Source organism: Nerophis lumbriciformis, unplaced genomic scaffold (assembly GCF_033978685.3).
Source record: "Nerophis lumbriciformis unplaced genomic scaffold, RoL_Nlum_v2.1 HiC_scaffold_78, whole genome shotgun sequence".
Lineage (NCBI taxonomy): Eukaryota > Metazoa > Chordata > Actinopteri > Syngnathiformes > Syngnathidae > Nerophis > Nerophis lumbriciformis.
The window spans coordinates 60,001-68,580 of NW_027316619.1; positions in this window are offsets into that span (position 1 = coordinate 60,001).

The following is an 8,580-nucleotide window of genomic DNA, read 5'->3' on the forward strand; positions in this document are numbered from 1 at the left end:
GTTCTCCACCCGGGTACGGAAAGCAAAATTAGTCCCTCTCCTCGCTGGAAGTCCAAAAAAAAGGCGTGAATTTGACTAAGTGCCTAGGAGGATGTCACCTTAAGAAGGCCGACGTGCTATGGTTCTCCACCTGGGTACGGAACGCCAAATTAGTCCCTCTCCTCGCTGGAAGTCCAAAAAAAAGGCGTAAATTTGACTAAGTGCCTAGGAGGATGTCCCTTTAAGAAGGCCGACGTGCTATGGTTCTCCACCCGGGTCCGGAACTCAAAATGAGTCCCTCTCCTAGTTGGAAGTCATCAAAAAAAGGCGGAAATTTGACTAAGTGTCATTATTTTAGAGTACCAGGCCTCTATAGAAAAGTTTGGTTTTTTGTCTATGTGTCATCATTTTAGAGTACCAGGCCTCTATAGAAAAGTTTGGTTTTTTGTCTATGTGTCATCATTTTAGAGTACCAGGGCTCTATAGAAAAGTTTGGTAAATTTGACTAAGTGTCTAGGAGCATTTCCCTTTAAGAAGGCCGACGTGCTATGGTTCTCCACCCGGGTACGGAAAGCAAAATTGTCCCTCTCCTCGCTGGAAGTCCAAAAAAAAGGCGTGAATTTGACTAAGTGCCTAGGAGGATGTCCCTTTAAGAAGGCCGACGTGCTATGGTTCTCCACCTGGGTCAGGAAAGCAAAATTGTCCCTCTCCTCGCTGGAAGTCCAAAAAAAAAAGGTGTAAATTTGACTAAGTGTCTAGGAGCATTTCCCTTTAAGAAGGCCGACGTGCTATGGTTCTCCACCTGGGTCAGGAAAGCAAAATTGTCCCTCTCCTCGCTGGAAGTCCAAAAAAAAAAGGTGTAAATTTGACTAAGTGTCTAGGAGCATTTCCCTTTAAGAAGGCCGACCTGCTATGGTTCTCCACCTGGGTCAGGAACGCCAAATTGTCCCTCTCCTCGCTGGAAGTCCAAAAAAAGGCGTGAATTTGACTAAGTGCCTAGGAGCATTTCCCTTTAAGAAGGCCGACGTGCTATGGTTCTCCACCCGGGTACGGAAAGCAAAATTAGTCCCTCTCCTCGCTGGAAGTCCAAAAAAAAGGCGTAAATTTGACTAAGTGCCTAGGAGGATGTCCCTTTAAGAAGGCTGACCTGCTATGGTTCTCCACCCGGGTGCGGAAAGCAAAATTAGTCCCTCTCCTCGCTGGAAGTCCAAAAAAAAGGCGTGAATTTGACTAAGTGCCTAGGAGGATGTCCCTTTAAGAAGGCCGACGTGCTATGGTTCTCCACCTGGGTCAGGAAAGCAAAATTGTCCCTCTCCTCGCTGGAAGTCCAAAAAAAAAAGGTGTAAATTTGACTAAGTGTCTAGGAGCATTTCCCTTTAAGAAGGCCGACGTGCTATGGTTCTCCACCTGGGTCAGGAAAGCAAAATTGTCCCTCTCCTCGCTGGAAGTCCAAAAAAAAAAGGTGTAAATTTGACTAAGTGTCTAGGAGCATTTCCCTTTAAGAAGGCCGACCTGCTATGGTTCTCCACCTGGGTCAGGAACGCCAAATTGTCCCTCTCCTCGCTGGAAGTCCAAAAAAAGGCGTGAATTTGACTAAGTGCCTAGGAGCATTTCCCTTTAAGAAGGCCGACGTGCTATGGTTCTCCACCCGGGTACGGAAAGCAAAATTAGTCCCTCTCCTCGCTGGAAGTCCAAAAAAAAGGCGTAAATTTGACTAAGTGCCTAGGAGGATGTCCCTTTAAGAAGGCTGACCTGCTATGGTTCTCCACCCGGGTGCGGAAAGCAAAATTAGTCCCTCTCCTCGCTGGAAGTCCAAAAAAAAGGCGTGAATTTGACTAAGTGCCTAGGAGGATGTCCCTTTAAGAAGGCTGACCTGCTATGGTTCTCCACCCGGGTGCGGAAAGCAAAATTAGTCCCTCTCCTCGCTGGAAGTCCATAAAAAAGGCGTAAATTTGACTAAGTGCCTAGGAGGATGTCCCTTAAAGAAGGCCGACGTGCTATGGTTCTCCACCTGGGTCAGGAAAGCAAAATTGTCCCTCTCCTCGCTGGAAGTCCAAAAAAAAGGCGTAAATTTGACTAAGTGCCTAGGAGGATGTCCCCTTAAGAAGGCCGACGTCCCTTGGTTCTCCACCTGGGTACAGAACGCCAAATTAGTCCCTCTCCTAGCTGGAAGTCCAAAAAAAAGGCGGAAATTTGACTAAGTGCCATCATTTTAGAGTACCAGGACTATAGTGGGGGAATTGGAGCCCTCTGGTGGACACTCGCCGCAAATGCACCCTGAATTAAATACATTATTTCCAGTTCTTTTGGGGCCCTATTTTCAGGCGTAAATTTGACTAAGTGTCTAGGGGCATGTCCCTTTAAGAAGGCCGACCTGCTATGGTTCTCCACCTGGGTCTGGAACGCAAAATTAGTCCCTCTCCTAGCTGGAAGTCCAAAAAAAAAGGCGTGAATTTGACTAAGTGTCTAGGAGGATGTCCCCTTAAGAAGGCCGACGTGCCTTGGTTCTCTACCTGGGTACGGGACGCCATATTAGTCCCTCTCCTCGCTGGAAGTCCAAAAAAAAGGCGTGAATTTGACTAAGTGTCTAGGAGCATTTCCCTTTAAGAAGGCCGGCCTGCTATGGTTCTCCACCTGGGTCCGGAAAGCAAAATTAGTCCCTCTCCTCGCTGGAAGTCCAAAAAAAAGGCGTGAATTTGACTAAGTGCCTAGGAGGATGTCCCTTTAAGAAGGCCGACGTGCTATGGTCCTCCACCTGGGTCAGGAACGCAAAATTGTCCCTCTCCTCGCTGGAAGTCCAAAAAAAAGGCGTGAATTTGACTAAGTGCCTAGGAGGATGTCCCTTTAAGAAGGCCGACGTGCTATGGTTCGCCACCTGGGTCAGGAAAGCAAAATTGTCCCTCTCCTCGCTGGAAGTCCAAAAAAAAAAGGTGTAAATTTGACTAAGTGTCTAGGAGCATTTCCCTTTAAGAAGGCCGACCTGCTATGGTTCTCCACCTGGGTCAGGAACGCCAAATTGTCCCTCTCCTCGCTGGAAGTCCAAAAAAAAGGCGTGAATTTGACTAAGTGCCTAGGAGCATTTCCCTTTAAGAAGGCCGACGTGCTATGGTTCTCCACCCGGGTACGGAAAGCAAAATTAGTCCCTCTCCTCGCTGGAAGTCCAAAAAAAAGGCGTAAATTTGACTAAGTGCCTAGGAGCATTTCCCTTTAAGAAGGCCGACGTGCTATGGTTCTCCACCCGGGTACGGAAAGCAAAATTAGTCCCTCTCCTCGCTGGAAGTCCAAAAAAAAGGCGTAAATTTGACTAAGTGCCTAGGAGGATGTCCCTTTAAGAAGGCTGACCTGCTATGGTTCTCCACCCGGGTGCGGAAAGCAAAATTAGTCCCTCTCCTCGCTGGAAGTCCAAAAAAAAGGCGGAAATTTGACTAAGTGCCTAGGAGGATGTCCCTTTAAGAAGGCTGACCTGCTATGGTTCTCCACCCGGGTACGGAAAGCAAAATTAGTCCCTCTCCTAGCTGGAAGTCCAAAAAAAAAGGCGTGAATTTGACTAAGTGTCTAGGAGGATGTCCCCTTAAGAAGGCCGACGTGCCTTGGTTCTCTACCTGGGTACGGAACGCCAAATTAGTCCCTCTCCTCGCTGGAAGTCCAAAAAAAAAGGTGTAAATTTGACTAAGTGCCTAGGAGCATTTCCCTTTAAGAAGGCCGACCTGCTATGGTTCTCCACCTGGGTCAGGAACGCCAAATTGTCCCTCTCCTCGCTGGAAGTCCAAAAAAAAGGCGTGAATTTGACTAAGTGCCTAGGAGGATGTCCCTTTAAGAAGGCCGACGTGCTATGGTTCTCCACCTGGGTCAGGAAAGCAAAATTGTCCCTCTCCTCGCTGGAAGTCCAAAAAAAAAAGGTGTAAATTTGACTAAGTGTCTAGGAGCATTTCCCTTTAAGAAGGCCGACCTGCTATGGTTCTCCACCTGGGTCAGGAACGCCAAATTGTCCCTCTCCTCGCTGGAAGTCCAAAAAAAAGGCGTGAATTTGACTAAGTGCCTAGGAGCATTTCCCTTTAAGAAGGCCGACGTGCTATGGTTCTCCACCCGGGTACGGAAAGCAAAATTAGTCCCTCTCCTCGCTGGAAGTCCAAAAAAAAGGCGTAAATTTGACTAAGTGCCTAGGAGCATTTCCCTTTAAGAAGGCCGACGTGCTATGGTTCTCCACCTGGGTCAGGAAAGCAAAATTGTCCCTCTCCTCGCTGGAAGTCCAAAAAAAAGGCGTAAATTTGACTAAGTGCCTAGGAGGATGTCCCTTAAAGAAGGCCGACGTGCTATGGTTCTCCACCCGGGTACGGAAAGCAAAATTAGTCCCTCTCCTCGCTGGAAGTCCAAAAAAAAGGCGTAAATTTGACTAAGTGCCTAGGAGGATGTCCCTTTAAGAAGGCCGACCTGCTATGGTTCTCCACCTGGGTCCGGAAAGCAAAATTAGTCCCTCTCCTCGCTGGAAGTCCAAAAAAAAATGTCGTAAATTTGACTAAGTGCCTAGGAGGATGTCCCTTTAAGAAGGCCGACCTGCTATGGTTCTCCACCTGGGTCAGGAACGCAAAATTGTCCCTCTCCTCGCTGGAAGTCCAAAAAAAAGGCGTGAATTTGACTAAGTGTCTAGGAGCATTTCCCTTTAAGAAGGCCGACCTGCTATGGTTCTCCACCTGGGTCAGGAAAGCAAAATTGTCCCTCTCCTCGCTGGAAGTCCAAAAAAAAGGCGTAAATTTGACTAAGTGCCTAGGAGGATGTCCCTTTAAGAAGGCTGACCTGCTATGGTTCTCCACCCGGGTACGGAAAGCAAAATTAGTCCCTCTCCTCGCTGGAAGTCCAAAAAAAAGGCGTAAATTTGACTAAGTGCCTAGGAGGATGTCCCTTTAAGAAGGCTGACCTGCTATGGTTCTCCACCCGGGTACGGAAAGCAAAATTAGTCCCTCTCCTCGCTGGAAGTCCAAAAAAAAGGCGTAAATTTGACTAAGTGCCTAGGAGGATGTCCCTTTAAGAAGGCTGACCTGCTATGGTTTTCCACCCGGGTACGGAAAGCAAAATTAGTCCCTCTCCTCGCTGGAAGTCCAAAAAAAAGGTGTAAATTTGACTAAGTGCCTAGGAGGATGTCCCTTTAAGAAGGCTGACCTGCTATGGTTCTCCACCCGGGTGCGGAAAGCAAAATTAGTCCCTCTCCTCGCTGGAAGTCCAAAAAAAAGGCGGAAATTTGACTAAGTGCCTAGGAGGATGTCCCTTTAAGAAGGCTGACCTGCTATGGTTCTCCACCCGGGTACGGAAAGCAAAATTAGTCCCTCTCCTCGCTGGAAGTCCAAAAAAAAGGCGTAAATTTGACTAAGTGCCTAGGAGCATTTCCCTTTAAGAAGGCCGACCTGCTATGGTTCTCCACCCGGGTCCGGAACTCAAAATTAGTCCCTCTCCTAGTTGGAAGTCATCAAAAAAAGGCGGAAATTTGACTAAGTGCCATCATTTTAGAGTACCAGGACTATAGCTGGGGAATTGGAGCCCTCTGGTGGACACTCGCTGCAAATGCACCCTGAATTAAACACATTATTTCCAGTTCTTTTGGTGTTCCCGGGGAATGAGAGGCCTTTTGTGGGCCAGAAAGAGTGGGGGACCCTTGGAGCCCCTATTTTCAGACAGTTTGGCTTATTTCGGTGACGCCGGGGCGTCCATCAGGTCTTCCCGGGGAATGAGAGGCCTTTTGTGGCCATATGTCAACAAAAGAGTGGGGAAATGGAGCCCTCCGGTGGACTCCCGCTGCAAATGCACCCCCCAAATTAAATACATTAATTCCAGGCCTTTTGGGGCCCTATATTCAGACGGTGTGTAGCCCTCCAGTGGACTCCCGCCTCCAACGCACCCCCCAAATTAAAGACATCACCCCCCAAATTAAAGGCATCATTTCCAGTTCTTTTGGGGCCCTATTTTCAGACAGTTTGGCGGATTTCCTTGACGCCGGGGAGTCCTACAGGTGTTCCCGGGGAATGAGAGGCCTTTTGTGGGCCAGAAAGAGTGGGGAACCCTTGGAGCCCCTATTTTCAGACAGTTTGGCTTATTTCGGTGACGCCGGGGCGTCCATCAGGTCTTCCCGGGGAATGAGAGGCCTTTTGTGGCCATATGTCAACAAAAGAGTGGGGAAATGGAGCCCTCCGGTGGACTCCCGCTGCAAATGCACCCCCCAAATTAAAGACATTAATTCCAGGCCTTTTGGGGCCCTATATTCAGACGGTGTGGAGCCCTCCAGTGGACTCCCGCCTCCAATGCACCCCCCAAATTAAAGACATCACCCCCCAAATTAAAGGCATCATTTCCAGTTCTTTTGGGGCCCTATTTTCAGACAGTTTGGCGTATTTCCTTGACGCCGGGGAGTCCTACAGGTGTTCCCGGGGAATGAGAGGCCTTTTGTGGGCCAGAAAGAGTGGGGAACCCTTGGAGCCCCTATTTTCAGACAGTTTGGCTTATTTCGGTGACGCCGGGGGGGTCCTTCAGGTCTCCCCGGGGAATGAGAGGCCTTTTGGGGCCATACATAGGTCAACAAAAGAGTGGGGAATTGGAGCCCTCCGGTGGACTCCCGCTGCAAATGCACCCCCCAAATTAAATACATTAATTCCAGGCCTTTTGGGGCCCTATATTCAGACGGTGTGGAGCCCTCCAGTGGACTCCCGCCTCCAATGCACCCCCATAATTATAGACATCACCCCCCAAATTAAACACATTATTTCCAGTTCTTTTGGGCCCCTATTTTCAGACGGTTTGGCGTATTTCCTTGACGCCGGGGAGTCCTACAGGTGTTCCCGGGGAATGAGAGGCCTTTTGTGGGCCAGAAATAGTGGGGAACACTTGGAGCCCCTATTTTCAGACAGTTTGCCGTATTTCGGTGACGCCGGGGCGTCCGTCAGGTCTTCCCGGGGAATGTGAGGCCTTTCGTGGGCCATATTTTCAGACAGATTGGCCTGTTTCAGTGACGCCGAGGCGTCCATCAGGTCTTCCCGGGGAGTGTGAGGCCTTTTGGGGCCCTATTTTCAGACAGAAAAAAAAGAAAAGTAACCCTTACACTACAAAGGACAGCGGGGAAACGCCCCCCCAGCAAAGTCACAGGGGAAGTGGGGTAGACAAGTGGAGAGTGTCTGGGGAAAAGTCCACAAAATGATCAAAAATCACACCCAGGTACGAGTGCCACAAGTCCCGCCGCGTCCCACCCGAGTCCGAGGTGCCCCCCACATGCCCAAAACGCACCCAGCAAAGGCGCACTGTGATTGGGAAGAAAATTTGGAAAAGTGGGCAAAAGTCCGGAAAAATGACCAAAAACCACACCCAGGTTAGAGCCCCACACGTCCTGCAGTCGCACCCGAGTCCTGGGATGCCCAACATGTCCAAAAAAATCAAAAAAAGCCCAAAAAATCAAAAAAATCCCCGGGCCGTATCTTGGACGCCGGCGTACCGCGTTCGGCCCTCGTGCCGTAGTTTGGCGACCGATTGTAAAAATTTGCCGCGACCGGCTAGTTTTTTTCCTTGGAGTAAATAGAGAGTAGATCCAGCAGAAAATATGCACTATAAACAAAGAGAGGGAGTTTGGAGGGGGGCAAAAACGCCCTCTTGGAACTTTTGCAGCAGCACACATCAAACTAGCGGGGAGAAGGCATGCATAGCAAAAGTCCACGAAATGATCAAAAATCCAGGCGCACTGTGATTGGGGAGAAAAGTTGGGAAAGTGGGCAAAAGTCCCGAATTTGGTCCAAAATCACACCCAGGTTCGAGTCCCACAAGTCCCGCCGCGTTCCACCAGGGTTCCGGGGTGCCTACAATGTCCACAACGCACCCAGCAAAGGCGCACTGTGAGTGGGCAAGAAAAGTTGGGAAAGTGGGCAAAAGTCCCGAATTTGGTCCAAAATCACACCCAGGTTCGAGTCCCACAAGTCCCGCCGCGTTCCACCAGGGTTCCGGGGTGCCTACAATGTCCACGACGCACCCAGCAAAGGCGCACTGTGATTGGGAAGAAAAGTTGGGAAAGTGGGCAAAAGTCCCGAATTTGGTCCAAAATCACACCCAGGTTCGAGTCCCACAAGTCCCGCCGCGTTCCACCAGGGTTCCAGGGTGCCTGACATGTCCACGACGCACCCAGCAAAGGCGCACTGTGATTGGGAAGAAAAGTTGGGAAAGTGGGCAAAAGTCCCGAATTTGGTCCAAAATCACACCCAGGTTCGAGTCCCACAAGTCCCGCCGCGTTCCACCAGTGTCTCGGGGTGCCTACAATGTCCACAACGCACCCAGCAAAGGCGCACTGTGATTGGGAAGAAAAGTTGGGAAAGTGGGCAAAAGTCCCGAATTTGGTCCAAAATCACACCCAGGTTCGAGTCCCACAAGTCCCGCCGCGTTCCACCAGGGTTCCGGGGTGCCTACAATGTCCACAACGCACCCAGCAAAGGCGCACTGTGATTGGGAAGAAAAGTTGGGAAAGTGGGCAAAAGTCCCGAATTTGGTCCAAAATCACACCCAGGTTCGAGTCCCACAAGTCCCGCCGCGTTCCACCAGTGTCTCGGGGTGCCTACAATGTCCACAACGCACCCAGCA